The sequence below is a fragment of the Dermacentor albipictus genome, chromosome 1 (assembly GCF_038994185.2).
Source record: "Dermacentor albipictus isolate Rhodes 1998 colony chromosome 1, USDA_Dalb.pri_finalv2, whole genome shotgun sequence".
Classification (NCBI taxonomy): domain Eukaryota; kingdom Metazoa; phylum Arthropoda; class Arachnida; order Ixodida; family Ixodidae; genus Dermacentor; species Dermacentor albipictus.
In genome coordinates this window covers 355,315,026-355,330,886 of record NC_091821.1, presented here as the reverse complement: position 1 = coordinate 355,330,886, position 15,861 = coordinate 355,315,026, and the positions used below count along the sequence as shown (strand labels likewise).

The 15,861-nt window shown below is 49.5% G+C and overlaps 1 protein-coding gene across 5 annotated transcripts in view; it reads left to right on the top strand.

Moving 5' to 3' along the window:
• Positions 1-15,861, top strand: part of LOC135902324 (leucine-rich repeat neuronal protein 3-like) — a 277,011-nt gene that overhangs the window by 210,289 nt on the left and 50,861 nt on the right. For all 5 annotated transcript variants that reach the window (XM_065432304.2, XM_065432312.2, XM_065432322.2 and 2 more), the window contains one exon: positions 14,852-14,904. The gene's annotated coding sequence lies outside the window, so the exon portion shown is untranslated. The remainder of the gene's footprint in view (positions 1-14,851; positions 14,905-15,861) is intronic.

The following is a 15,861-nucleotide window of genomic DNA, read 5'->3' as shown; positions in this document are numbered from 1 at the left end:
GTCGAAGGCTCGCTCCTTCTTCGATACTCCCAGTCTCTTCGGACCTCTTTCGACGAAGGCTCTCTCTTCTTCGCTCTTCCCGGTTCCTTACGATCTCTCTTGACGAAGGTTGATTCGTAGCGCTGCCACCAGCTGATGCATTCGGAGGCGATCCTACCGCTGCCTACCAGATGTAGGGTTTGGAGTACGGAACTTCGGGATGATAACCCAAACTTGGGAGGATTTATTCTACATTATGTACAGGGACGAGAGCGTCAATTAACAGTCGTACAGTCATTTCGGGCCGGCAGCAACTCGGACGCTGCGGCCCGCGGCAAGAAGTTCGAGAGAGGTGAATCAGGGAGTCAGGGCATGTCCCAGAATTCTCAGGTCTCTCGTGGAAGGCTTCTTATAAGCCCTTCGAGCACTGCAAGTCACGTCATGTTTGACCAATGGGAGAGTCCACTCCGATGACGCCACTTGCAGCCAATGGTAGGCGCCCGTGTCGCGTGGCACACCTGTCGGGGCTCTCTGCGGTCTTGCCACGCAGACTGGCAATCCACTTGTAGGCTGGAGAAGGAGCGGGGGGGCGCTCGTGCACCTGCTTCATTGTCGGATGCCCACCTGCTAATCCCGGCGGCGCAGGAACTTGTTGGCACGTAAACTTGTTGCCTCGGCCGCTTCTCTGGAATGCGCTTTCCTGCTTTTGCATTCCTCAATTAGCTGTGCTGCAATCCGACGTGGTCTGGGGAACTCGAAGTAATCGCAGGAACCAGCTCCATATCTAACAGGGCCCAAGGCTCCGCCGCTCCCGAATTTTCCCGGTGGGGAAGGGAAGCCCTCCCTTCCCTATAATAAGACATTGCGAGGCTCCTTTCGTCCACATCATTTGAAAGTTCCTACCCTTTTATTTCTTAGATTTTTTTCCTTTGGCTAAAATCTTCCAGCTTTGTTGGCGAGAGCGTGGTCGGCCTTTAATTCACATTTTCGCTTTATTCCAGTGGATCCTAATAACAGGAGGAAAAGTGCATTAGCTGGACCAGCACCGGTTGACTTTTTACTAAACATTTACTTTCTTTCCTGTGTGCACACAAACGCACACACGCTTTTAATTTTGATTTTAAATGAATTAACAAGCATGGTGTCACGCGCACACAAGCAGACACAAAGACACAAAGACAAGCAGCAAAGATCTTCGTGGATGCTCGCGAGCGCTCGCACGATGAAAAAAAAAGTATAAATTTCTTGCGAAAGGCGAAGCATCAACTATGACAGCAAATTAATAGACAGCTATACGAAGTAGGGATAGTAGTTTTATCGGCCGCTTAAATTTGTAAACATAGGCATACTAACTAAATTAATAAAGCATGGTCAAAAATAACGTACAGCGCGAAGGACAAGGACAGCGATAGACGACATACACAGCGCTGGGTATGTCGTCTATCGCTGTCCTTGTCCTTCGCGCTGTACGTTATTTTTGATCATGAATTACCAACTAGCCCAAGCAACCACCCTAGTAATAAGCATGGTGTTTCGCGTGCAGACTCGAACATGAACACATCTCACTCGATGACCGCAGAAGCTCGCTGTCAAAACGCTGGAGTGAGGAAGCGCGGCAGCGGCGGCGAGCAAACTGACCTTCGTGCTGCTTGTCGCTTCAACGCGAACTAAGCTGCGAAAACACAGCGCGCGGCGTCCTCTGTCCCCGTCGCAGATGGCTTTGAAGATAAAGCGGCCCGGGTGAGCGCGCGCGGCCGCCTGGGCACCCCGGAGTAGAACGCGCGTCGCACCCTACCGTCCTCACGGAGCCTTGCGCGCGACGGAAGACGGCGCGCTTCCACCTCGCTTTCCTCCCTTGGGTGCGCGAGATTGAGCCGCGATCGCCGGCTTGCTCTCGCGCGCTTTCATTCGCACATACCGCATACTGCGCGCGGTGTCGATTTAATCGCTCTTGGACTTTATAGGAAGCCTCACGGCGACAACAGCAATGTGCCTGGAGTGTCCATACAAATGCTATCACAGTAAAACGCCGGCAGCAGAGGTGAATGCTTCGAGCTGACGCTCGCCTCACCATAATTACATAATTAATATTAATTAATTAACTTCTCAGATATTATAATCACATAAGATGTGTCAATGAGAAAATTATAGACCAACGTGAAAAATTCCCGATACAGCTTTCTGTTGCTCAATACGTGCTACATGGAAATGTTTTTCCCGAGGGTGAAAGAAGCCGGCGAATACACGCAAAATTGCCGCGCAACTGGCTGCTCAAGACACTTTTCATGTAATTAGGATATTTGAGAAGTTGTATAATTAATTAAGACTAATTATGTAGTTAGGTAGTGCAGTATGGTATGGTAAAAATTTATTCTGGTCCTCCAGAACGCGCGTCAGCACGTAGGGGGCCGCTCCCACGTCGGTACAGACAGGCCGAGCCTCTGCTGCGCCGTGGGCCGGATGGACAGCCCATAGCTGAGCTTCAAGACCGGGGCTGCTTAGGGCGGCCTCCCGTTTGGATGACGCGAGGTCGTCGCCGTCGCGTAGGCGGTGTGCAAAACATAATCTGAGTATCTTCAAACAACAACGGCAAACAACATTACCTCCGTTCTGTCCAGTTTTCCTGTTTTGGTTTATGACAAAATGCGGATTCAGGGGCCCAAGAGAATGACGAAGTAAATTTGGCAGCCCGCCGGCATTGCATGAAGCGCTAGGCCAACGCCGCAGACAGCAAGGAGATAACGCAAGCTGCTCGCCGGGCCGGACCGCTGGTGACCTCGGAGACGTGGTGACGCCCGGGGGGGGGGGGGGGGAGGGTTCGACATCGACGATGCAGACGCTCTTTTTCCAGCCAATTTCGGTTTCAAGGAGCCTGCCAAGGGGAACTAATTGTTCGCGTAGCTCCCGCATGAAATCCTCCATTCAAAATTTAATCGTTGGGATAGGTAGTGTCGAGCACGGGCTTCAAGGTACTCGTTTGCTGTAGCCACCTATTGTTGATAATTAGAAAGTTAATTACCGCAACTTCGCAAATTACGCGTCATTGCAGAAATTGCTCTGTATCTAGAGGCTGTCAATCCGTACACTTGAATGGTAAACATAACGTTACCGTGATTTATATTTTTCTAATTGTGAAAATTTGGTGCAGCTAAAAAAAGAACACCCTGTATATATATATATATATATATGTAGCCATATAATGAGAAGCCAACAAACACCCTTTCTTCCTTTAACCCCCTTTCTTCTCGTTATATATATATATATATATATATATATATATATATATATATATATATATATATATATATATATATATATATATATATATATATATATATATATGTACACACACATATATATACCGTATTTACACTAAACTACCGTTCCACCAATTGTTACGCGCATTTATATTGCCGCCCAAACATTAAAAAAAAAATTGTATAACTTGGTGCTGATTTTGCTGCGCACATCGGGTAACCTGTGTCGGCGTGTACCGTGTTGAAACGATATTATGGAACATACAAAGGCACACAGACACGCACACAGCTGAATCTTAGTGGCTAGCTCGCTATTGGAGTCCGACGATATAACTCCTTTTCGCTGTATACCGACTACAGAAAGTCATCTTCAATTCCATATAATGGACCCGCTGTGGTTGCTCAGTGGCTATGGTGTTGGACTGCTGAGCACGAGGTCGCGGGATCGAATCCCGGCCACGGCGGCCGCATTTCAATGGTGGCGAAATGCGATAATACCCGTGTACTTAGATTTAGGTGCACGTTAAAGAACCCCAGGTGGTCGAAATTTCCGTAGTCCTCCATTATGGCGTGCCTCATAATCAGAATGTGGTTTTGGCACGTTAAACCCCATAATTTAATTTTTAATTCCATATAATGATAAAAATGTCACACTTCTTAAAGGCTCCCGCAACCACACTCTGCGGGAGGGCATTTCACGCATCATAGACTTACCTTGCGACGTCGTTGTTGTTGTTGCTGTTGTTGTTGTGGTTGTCCTGCGTCGCCGTGGCACATACCCACAGTGGGGGATTGGCCATGAATAGGGTGGTTAAATCTTCGAGCGTGGCTATCTTCAAACGACCCGTTCGATGGCTGTGTGACTAGCTACCTTGTATAGAGCTTTCCTTTTTTTTTTCTTTGGAGGAGCGAGGGAGAGAGGGGTAATAATCAGTTTGTTTTTTTTATTTCGAGGAGAATTAGTTACGTTTGTAACGCGTATGCAAATTTGAACGCATCCTTTATTGAAAAAGGAAAGTGCGCATTAGAATCGCGTAAGAACGGTATACTGGGAGGGGGATCTCGAAAAGCTGGCTGTTCTCCCTTACGGATTACGAAAAAAACAAAATGTATGCAGAAATTGCAATACGTGTCGTAATCGGAAGCGCGTAAACCCAACAAAACTTCACTGTACAAATTTGAGCCATACGTGGAGCTCATTTTCAGTGAGCTGACAAAGAAGCTAATTAGCGTTTATAGCATGCTCGTTAAGATTACGACGAGCATTCGCTCCTGCTTAAATGTTCAAGATCTCTTCAGACTAACCTAGCGTTCGTGACGATAACCCTTAACGAGGGCCTTCATTGCTTTCTTAGGAAAGCGTGCGCCCCCAGAAGTTCTTACGTTTTGAAGAGACCAAAAAAAAAAAAGTGAAAAAGAAGGCGACGTCAAAAAGAAGCCGAAATTACCTGCGAACAAAGACTCAAACTTCGACAGGTTAAAACGAGTCTAATCTGGCAAGCAAAGCGAGAGTTACGAAAAAAAAAAGAGAGAGAGAAGAGGTTGAACGTGTACGAAAGTGGTGGACCATGGAACAACTGCTTTTGTTTCTCGCTCCGAACCGTCAGGCGGCGGCACACAATCACCGTTCCCAGAGAAAGCTGGCGGTCGCGCGCTCGTGTGTACCGCTATCCCTTTGTAAAGTCTCTCCACGTGTGGAGCGAAGATCTTTTCCGCGAATCCAATTAACACGCGGGGGCCAAGATCGCCGGCGGGGTGCTTGAGTCCGGGAACGAGGAGGATTTCGATCGCGAAACTTGCCTCCTGCTGGTTATCGGTGGCGGAACGCGCGGGAGGTAGAAAGAGCTACTCTTCCGCGCACTGCGAGAGGAAGAAGTCGGCGGCGGCAGCAGCAGCAGCGGCGGTGCAGCAAAGCACTATTGCCGCAGCCGCAGCGCCGAATGAGGCAGCGCGGCTTCAAAAGCAAAGGGCGCAACCGAGGCACGAACAAGAATGGCGGCTCACGAAAGGAGGCCGAGCTCGAACGAACGCGCGGGCCTGATTGGGCCTGCGAATAAATAGGTCCCTAAACTGATTGTGGCTTGTGTTTGTGCGAGCGTACGTGTAAAAGGGACCCCCTTGTTGGTGCCGCTGCCAGCGGCGGCGGCGGCGACCTCCGAGGGCCCGAAGGGGTGAACGGGCGGCGCGCGCTCCTGCTAGTCGTACGCCGAATCGGGCTGCTTAGTTCAGTGCAGCACAGACGGAGACCCAGCAGTCGGCGGGAGAGAAAGAAAGAGGGAGAGGGAGCATCGGTGCGCTAACAATCTGCCAGCCACTCCGAGTGCGCTCACTATAGGCGTCGTCTTTGTTATGCGTCGGCGGTGGCTGCCAGCTTTTTGTCTCGGATGCTCCAGTGCCGGCGCCGCCGCGAACCTGTCTGTCCTCGGGAGTCAGGCGTTTGGTTTTACTAGGAAAAAAAAAAAGGAAGAAGACCATGGTTGCGGGAGCGGCATGTCGGAATGCAGGATTACGTTTTCGCTGCCGCTGGAAACGTTTTTCTATTTCCCCCTTTGTGCGCGCGCTCCGCTTTGGGCATCGGTGCACGCATTTGTGGACGCTTGTACAGGGGGGCACGAAACACTCCTCCGCGGCGGCGGTGCCTGCTTAGCTCGGCCGAATACGACGCCGGCCGACGGCGGTGTGTACTGCGGCACGCTAAAAGAGCAAAGGCCCAATGCGACCTGCCTGCCTGCCGCGCTGCCCCGGGGCGATGTGTGTAGGAACAAATCGATGTTTCAGCCCAAAAGACCGGCTGTGTGCATCGCTGTTTGGCCTGCTGCGTTCCCTGACCAAGCTGTGTTTACGCGCGTGTGCGCGGGAAAAGGCTCGGTTCCCGCTTGTCTTCCTCTGCTTCCTTTTCGTCCTTGTTTTCGTTGCGCATCGATTTGCCTACGGGGCTGCCTGAAGTCGCCGCCCGCCTCGCTTTTTAGGCAGCGGATCGAATGGGTTATACGGGTATACGTAGTGAGCTCTGAGGTAAGGCGGTGCTCGCTTTTCTTTCTTCCGTTCGTGCTTACAATGTGGCCTCGGCAGACTGATCTCCCAATAGGAGCTTGCCGGCGCGCCTTCGGGCGTTCCTGCGACATCTTCGCGAACAGAGCGCCTCCTTCTGGCGAGCGTTATTCAAAGAAGCTGGTATATGTATTGGATCGCGGAACGAGCGTGCTTTCGAATGCCATAGATTCAGTGAGGCCTACACCGAGCAATACAAATGAACGGTGCCTTTGCGCACGTGCGCGCTTCGATTGTGTGTCGGCTACGCCTGGCAGAGCGGTACCTGCTTTAGTGTTCGCCCGTGTATTTACAGCGGCACAGTTGGCTTTGTTGCTTTTGTATGGCGAAATAGCGGACATTCTTGCTCGATTTCTGCGGCTTGAGTTTTATGAAACGAGAGGACCCTAAGTATTATTTCCATTATTTTTTCCAGCAGGAACGGATCGTTGGTGCGGCGGAGTGTGGACGTTGTTTCGTGCGGAAGAGTTGAGCGAATCGGTAGTCATAAACAATTTGCTTTCAGCATTGGGAGGCTTATGCAGTGATTCAAGCCAACTTTCTGGAAATGTAATGGGCATAATTCCAGTGTTCTTTTGTGTAGGGGTTGTCACGGGGGTGGGGCATAATCAAAAAGCAGGTGTTCATTATTCCGCGTTAAAAGCACAGGTTCGTGGGAAATTGCTAGTTATTTTGATAGTTGTAGCAGGTGTAATTAAGTTTAAAAAAACTCAATAAAATGAGATCAGTTCCACTGCCATCATCATCATTATGGTCGTCGTCGTTGTCGTTCTGTTTAGTTAATGTTTACTGCAATATGAAGTTCTCTACCAGCGGTCTCAGATTTCCTTGTCCTGTGTTAACTGAATCCGTCGTATATTACGCCCGCAGATTTCCTGCTCGCACCTGGCAAGATAATCCTAGGCTGTTCTCTAGGATCACTGTATTTCCCTTCACTTGAAACCAATTCTATTAATCCAATAGACGACAAGTTCTATGTACACATTACGCGTCCTGCCCATAGGCTCGCGTTCTCCAATTACTCCTGTCTTGTGTCAGTTGACCCCATATCTTGTGTCAGAGCTCCAATCGCACCATATGTAATTCTCCGACGTGCCTGACTACACGCTTCCCTTCTTTTGGCACCCATTCTCAAACAGCATTAGACCACCACTAACCTGCCCTATGCATTACATGTTCTGCCCAACTACATTTCTTGTTAAAGCCATCTAGAATATTTCCTTACTTAATATATATTTAACTTATTGTCACGCCATCTCGTTTCATCGCCTGTGACCCCGTCCTTAGATTATTCTCAAGTTTCTTTATCGTCATCGAAGGTTGTATACTAGTAGACGCACCGATTTTATGCATTTATTTTAAATGATCAGGTTTTGCTGCCGTTCTTGCCTTTAGGCCAAATGCGCTCCGTGTAATTTTTGTTAGCGTAGAACTTGTCTTCTTGCGAATCCTGTCTCACGTCACTACTTGGTCACGTGAGACCAATTGTTCAATTAGTGCACAACTTGACCAAAACAGAAAGTCCCTTACAGCGTCAAAAACCCGACTGCAAAAGAAAAGTAAAAAAAAAATTCTATTGTCTGGCTGTTACGATACCTGAGGGTTTTGAGAATTATTCCTATACCTACCCTGAGATTCCGCCGGCTACAATCATCATTAATTTATTTGAGGTCCTTTCTAGCGTTTTTCTGCAAGCAATGTCATTTACAAACCGCAGGTTACTGTGATGTTCATGCGTGTGTTCTTCGTCCTAATCATCCTAAATCAAGCGTCTTGAACGTACTTCATCGGAGATTTCAGTGAATAAAACAGCAGAGTTACTGTTTTTCTTGCGGCAAACCTTCTTGATTGGCGTCGTCCCACATATACCTCGTGAAAGGCTGTGGTAGCTGTAAAGTCCACATATTTTATTTCTTACAGTATTCACGCATGCGTCGTTTGCTTCTTAACTATACGTGGCGAGCTCGTGGCTGCTTGTATCTTTATGTATCCAACACAATTGCGTAAGGCGCACTTCGCTTAAATCTAATTATGTTGGTAATCCGAAAGAAATCTTCGCCTATCCGTGCACACGAGCAGCTTAAAAGGGTCATTTATTTTTCTAGTAGCCGGGCTTTGAATTCCTCCGGCTTGTGTCGCTGCTTGCTTTCTTCAGCTTATGGCACTTAAGTGCTTCAGCCTCAAGAAGCTTGCATGGCCGTGTGTTTCCGGGATAAATACATACACTGTGCATGTTTTGCGCATACGTATGCGACTAATTGACGGAGTATAACACCTTTAAGCACTGATTAACTTAAGTTTTGACGAAATAATTAGGTATATTGTCTGTTAACACTGGCATGCCCTTTCGCCTTCTCTAGTGCGCTCCGAGATTATATGTCGTTTGAGTGGCTTTCCACCTATAGCTACAATGATAGCATTAAAAAGTCATTCACAGGTTTTCTTGAACGTAATTGCGCGTCAACGCTTAGGTCTGCATAAGAAAAAAAATTAAAAAAGATCTGTGCTCTTGTTTATAATTCTGCTGCATCCGCATCGAACGTGTCACCCGCACATGGCCGCGCAATGCGCAGACCAAAATGCAGGCCTCGGTAGAATAAGACTCCACCGCGCGCGCGTGCATTTGTGTGTGCGTGCGTGTGTGTGTGTGTGTGTGTGTGCGTGTGTGTGTGCGTGTGTGTGTGCATGTGGGCGTGTGTGTGTGCGTGCGTGTGTGCGTGCGTGCGTGGGCGTGTGTGTATGTGTGCGTGCGTGCGTGTGTGTGTGTGGGCGTGGGCGTGTGTGCGTGTGCGTGTGTGTGTGTGTGTGTGTGTGCGTGGGCGTGCGTGTGTGTGCGTGCGTGTGTGCGTTCTGAGAAGAACGGGCGTGCAAAGTCGAAAAGCGAGAACGAGGGCGAGGGCAAATAAGAGAGCCCGAGCTTCGGAGCGTCGATTGGACGTAACGGAGCGAGTAATTAGTAGGTGTACCGTGGCTTGATTGCGCACCCAAAGCAGCAGCGCGGTCGAACCCGAGCAAACTTTTCCTGCCCGTGAGAGACCGCGGGCTTGCATTTTTTTCTTCTTTGTGTTCTCTCGCTTTTATCCTCCTCTGCGGACAGCTTTTGGCAACTCGATCTTCACGCCGAATTCTTGCCGAGGCCGAGTTAGGGATTAGCTATGCGAGTTTAACGACTCGGGTTGCGCAAACAAAATGCGCCGTTGTTCCGTGCAGTGTTGCCCAATGATTTTCGCAGCTCCATCGCGCTATAATGAGCTTTAGCAACATGGTGAACTTTAAAGCAATTTTTTTATATTACCCGCCACGGGTCGCGCGGCAAGCTTTCCGTTCCGATAAGGACACTTGTGTTGAGAACAGAGAAGGCATCAATGTAGCTTACAACGCTCACCGAGCACAGTTGGCTGAGCATGAGCTGGCTGTGTGTTCTCGCTGAAGGGACGAAAAGCCTGCGCAATAACGGGCACGACGCCCTTGACGAGGGTCGATCAACCGACGTGAGGGGGGAAGGAGAGTTTTAAGCGGCACTTGCTCACTTGCGCGTGGCATCCTCGGCGAACGATGTAGTTGGAGATGTTGCCGAGGAGCTGCGATGGTGGCAATTAAATTTGTTCTGGTAGACTCGTCACCGTCTAGACACGCGGCCAGTGCTGTATACAGTTCGTCGCATCGCGCTGCGCTACAGAATTCTCGTGTTATCTCTTTCGCAAGGATATGTTCTCGAGCCGACGAGTCTGGCTATAGGGTGCCGTTAAAGGGCCCTACATATACGCACGCCATTCGGGGCGTTTTCGTCCATTTACTGACTAACACGCTCGAAATGTTCACGCACCAGGTCGAACGCTGGTAGTTGAGCAGAAGTGTTGTGCAAGGAGGCGCACTTGCAAACAGGCTGAGAAACATTACGTGGGTACATTAGGGACGAATGTGAGAGCGCGTACACGATGCAGGATCCTGTGCCGGTTTTGCGATTGTGTAAATTTGCATTGGGCGATGAGATGTCGTAAGGCGAGGAAGGGGGAGGAGGAGCTGGGGATTGCTGGACATTAAACTACTGCTTCGGAGGTTCTGAAGCTTTATTTAGGTTTCTGCACATTCTGCAGGTTTGACCTGTTCTGTACGGGAAAGACTCAATGTCATCGGGGCGTCTTACACACTACCCAGTATGTTGGGGCTAAAACGGAGTACGTGGTTCTTCCTTCGTTCTTTTCTCACTCTCCTCTGCATCACTACTTCACATCCCAATTGGGTGTGCTTCGCGTCACATTTAATTATGTATAAGAAAAGTCATTGTTAAATGCTGCAAAACGTCTCATCATATCAACCCGATATCATGTGAGAAGGATGCATTTAGATGTATAGGCAAGACCGAGTAGAATGCAAGAAACGTCCTCTTTGTTACCTTATGCGTGTTTACCTCCCTGCCTTCCCTGTCTGTCTTTCTCCTTTCCCCATGCGAGAAACATCATTCTTCTCTAACGCTGCTTATCGTATCTACGTGTTTATCGTATCGATCACATTCTCGCGAAGTCGGTGCTCGCCCAGCTTGTTTTGTGCTTTGGCGCAGTATAGGCGTCATTGGTGCCTCATAAGAGTCAGCATTGGCACAGTGCCATGGTTTATTTGCATAGAACCCCTTTGCATATCTTATAGACCGCCGCCTGTTACGATGGCATATGTCACCATTAAAGAGGCGTCGCAACCACAGTGCTGTTGTTGAACTATACGTCTTCGAACTCTTGAACTCTCTTGACAGCTGAGAAAAGAAACTCGTCATAGTCATCACACCGATACAACACGGCGTGCCTACGTCTCCGAGCTATCGCGACGAAGAAACGACGCATATCGTTGCGTGACGCTTTGTGAACGCGTCTGGGTCCTGCCCCCCGGCGCTATGCGACGCCGGCGCTCTTGGTCGACGTCGGCGACTTTCGGTGTTGCGACCGCCGCGAACGCTGCACGTTTGTTACCCCGCGCGGTGATGGTCGCAGTCGTATCACGTCGCGCGCTTCGATCACCGCCTACGCGCAGCGTTTCGCTATTCTCTGCAGGGCACCCACAAAGTGCCGGAACCGACGAAGAGGGCTACTTGGATCTACCCGCGTTCACTGAAGCGTGACGTCGGAACACTGCGTCTTGCAATTTGTCATGCCTGACCGATAATGTATGGCGCACGTCTCCCCTATGCGGCAACCGCGGCAGCCTCGTTTTCCTATGTGTATTCTCTTCGCAGCCTCCGTCGCCGCCCAAGTCCTCTCCGCCGTGGAGTCCTCCGTTGGCGGTGCAGTGTCACCACGGGCGTGGGCTAATTAATAACGCGGGGCTGCTGGAGATAAATCCCTGCCCCCGTCTCGGGCTGCCCTATCGGAGATCGCGCTTCGACCGTTCTGCCTCGTCAATTCGGCGGCCTGTGCGGTGTCGGAAGGCAAAAAAGGATGAACAGCTGCTGTGTTCAGAGTTTTGAGCCCCGTGGTCGCTCGCACGGATGTCGCGGACCAGCTTGTTTCTCGATTAGCTGGTGCATATTGACATTTAACGACATCAACGTGATATAGATCAACATTTCTTGACTAGAGCTTTTGTTGTTGCGTTACTACCCTAATTTGTTTGCCTACAGTTTTCGCACGGGTGTATTTGGCGAGAAGGGAAGGGGGTGATACCGGCATAGGGCAACGCGCTGGTCTGGGATCTGTTAGGCACCTTTGCTACTCGTTTACCTTTCTTTCTTGCTGTTGATTTCATTTTCAAGCTGAAAGCTTGTCTTATTTTCGACACAATATATCTTGCGGCCGAGGCGGCGTAGGCAAGATTACGCCGGCGTAGGCTTTCGATTCGGGGCAGGAGTATGAGTGTCAGTTTCTTTTTCAACTATAGAGTGGACTATGCGATGAAAAGTGGCTAATCAATGTAATGGACTTATTGCGCTTTCCGCGCTCATGCTTAATCGCACGCCTAATATTGGAGCCGAGACCTTGGAGAACTCGGTTTGTAAGGTGCAATTTATTGCGGCGTGGTCAGACGTATCCGACGACGAACTGTATTCAGCAACATCACGTGAACTTTCGTAATTTTGGGCACGTGAATGTGAATTAACAGGTGGACGATAAAAGTGCAGCGTATCAGACGGGCACTTGCATTGAATATTAAGAACTATCTATTACATCTGCTAAGAAGTTATTGGCATAATTCTACAGTTTGCTTGGCGTGAGAAGAAGAATAGCTGACGCACCATTTTGTCAGTTTGAAGTTGCAGCTACTTCTAGTCTATCCTTTACATGACTCGCGACTTGCTCGACACTTTAGCTGGACCATTTTTGTACGCCAGCAGGGAATGGTGTACGTTTCTAAGGTTGGTAATTTACGTCTGGCTTTACTGAGTGTCGGGTATACTCTTGGAAACGCAGTGCTCTCGAATCTGGGATAGTATGGAGCCGGCAGACGCCGTTCGTTTTCCTCAGCGGTTCACCTGTCGGCCGTTTGGATTCTGCTGTGACAGCCAGTTATAGGCGGAATTGAATTATTTGGAGCAAGCTCAAAATACAACCACTTGCTTAGCTTGATACAACGACAAAACAACTCTCTGTTCCAGTGTAAGCCAGCTAGACTACCGACAACTGACTGAGGACTTTGGCTTCGGTCGTCGTCTGGACAGAACAGCTAGAACATACCTAGATCTGCGATTCTCGAAGGCCTGCGGATTATGTTACGCTTACCCCCTGTGCGTGCCGATTAGTCGGGTGTGCGTGCGTGTGCTCACAGACTTTCTGCTTTCTACCTTCCTCTTCAAACATTTATCCTGTTCTCTCTCGCCCTCTGCACAGAAGATACACGCCCAACACCAGGTGGCAATAGCTAACTGGGCTGACTAACCATCCTGCTATTTCTGCTGTTCCTCTCTATCGCCTGCGGGCTGTTGTTGCAGTGTAGTGTTACACCCTCCCATTTCGAAACCAGGACCGGCCATGGACGCTTTAATCTCGGCACACTGGACCATAGATATGATTAGGGAAACGACCGAAGAAAATTCGCCGGTTCACCAGCGCCTGACGTCGCGTTAACGAGGTGTCATCACACAGCCCGTGCGCTCGAAAACTGTAATGCAGCGTCAAGCAGCGTGCTGCGAAACGCAAGCGCTTAAGCCGTCAGCGTCGTCTGTCGGTAACCCTTCTTTCCTTTCTGCTTCCTCTACCGCCTGCTCCCTGCACTTGGTCCCTCCTCGGCGAGCCGCGCTGTAATCAGCGCCCGGATCTAGATTAATTGCCCGGCGGTTCCCCTCCCAGCTTGTTATGCCACCCCCCAGCACCCCGCCTCCCCCCCCCCCCTCCCCCCCCCCCCCAAGTTTCGTCGCGTGCTTTGACTTCATCGAGCTTCATTCGCGCGCGTACACGCATGGCCTGGCTCCTCAGGCGCGCGCGCTGTTACATCGGGGTTACACAAGTTGTGTAGCGCCCCCCTCTCTCGGCGGCCCGCCGGTAGCCCCGAAAAACCATCGTCCCCCGTCATAAAGCGCGCTCGCGCGGTTGAGGCAGGCTCGTGCTCGTGCATAATAAAACGCGCCTGGAACTCCTGCACGCGCGCGCGCGCGCGTTGCTCAGTTTTGGAGACCCGCACGAAAGTTCTTTCCCCCTGCCGTGTATGTCTCCCTCCGCGCTCCGTCCGCGTTTCCCTCGAGCCCCGCACCTCGCGCCGTGCTCCGAACGCCTATAAATCATCGACGAAAAAGTGCGCGCACCCTGTAGCCGACCCATTGTTCGTGCGCCGTCGCCTCGTCGGAAAATAACCGTCCTGCCGGATGAGGCGGCGAACAGGCGGGTCGAGGGTCGCTGCTTCTGAAGGGACACGGCGTGGCGCGTGTAAGGAGCGACGTATACCGCGTCGTCGAGGGAAAAAGAAAAAGAATGAGCAACGAACGGCGACAAAGGGGTCGGCAAGCTACATGCACACTGGGGCCGAGAAGGGAAGGAGGGGGACGTAAAACCGGAAATGACAGTTTGGGGCGCACGTAGTTTTAAGGAATTTCGGGCGTGGCTCCACTTGTTGTATTTGCTTGGAACGTTCGGCTTCGGGGCTGTACTCTGTAGCGCTAGGAAGAAAAAAAGAAAAGCGTCATAATGGCCTGAACGAGTCGTTCGCCGGAGCAGGTAGGAAAAAACGGGGCGGCGACAATGGCCTCTCGAGACTCCCCTAACGCCTGCCTCTATGTATGTCGGCGGCCCGCATGCAAAAATGCGATGCGGTAATGCCTGCAATTTTCGACATCTTCCTTTGAGAATGCAGGTTACTCGTTCCACTCGCGTCTTTTCTCGTCGCTATATCTTCTGCTGTCTGTTTTTAAGTTCTTTCTCTGAAACTCCTTGTGCTGTCGCATTTGAAGTTTTCATATCTAGCTTTCTTGAAACGCTTATATCTTAAAAAAAAAAAAACGGCGATAACCTTACATGAGTTTGTTGCGAACGCTGAACAACGTTCGGTTGAATTCGAGAAAGGGGAGGTGGCTCTTCGCCTTCCAAAATGAAGACGAGTGTGCTAACGTCATGCTCCCATTTCTTTTTCTCTCTCTCCCTCGACAGATGACCTTGGGGGCTAGTGGGGCCTCCATTGCTGGCGAGAAAGTACTATTTCGGTGAGTGCATTTTGTTTCTTATTCACGAGCATGCGCCATCAGCTTAGAGATGCAGAAAAGAAAAAGACAAATAGGGGAAGAAAAAGAAGAGCTCTAACATTTTTTTTAGCAAATTTTAGAGAACGCTATCTGGAATGTGGTGGTAGTCTTATCATTTCTGCTAATCAAACGTGATTTCGCTACTGCACGGGTTCGATGTCGCATTACAACTTGTGCCCCAAATTGAATAAGTAGGAAGCCAGCTAATAATTTCGTAAATTAGCCACCCGGTCATTGCGATTTGCAGTGCAGTTAATGTCCACCTCTTGAGGTAGTCTGCGTCATCATGCCGAATTGCGATAGATGCTGCGTTTCACACTGAAGAAATTGACACTAAGGAAACAAACAGAGATACATGGTATACAAGCGTGCTCAAATAACAAATCAAATAACATTCAGAGATATGGTTTTAACAAAATGAAATGAAATATTGCTGTCCAAAAAGCACGTGCCCACTACTTTGAATGCACTAAAATAAAACATCAGAAGTGATTACGGGACACTAAAGTGAGACACAAATCTATCCTATATCAAGAAAGTTATCGTAAACAATAGTTTTAAATTCTTGGCAAAGGAATTATTACTAAAATAATAAAAATAAAAACCAAACATTCTACTCTTTTTTTTTATGTGCCGATGCCGCGGTGGCGTTACGTCATTCTACAATTTACGAATTTCAAGGTGCTTTCTACATTTTCGCATTCCACCCGTTGCGGCTCTGTAAAAATTTTCGAAAGTTGCCATGTTTGGTCTTTGGCTCCATTAGAATGCGATCTTATAGTCCGGTATTCCTCATAAAAAGATTGACTACGCTCCGTGTGAAAATAAACATTCCAGACGTGCCAAGGCACCGACACATGCTTCACGTGCACGGCGCAGTGTCCGCAACAAAATGTATTTTCGTGCTTCGGCGTCGGT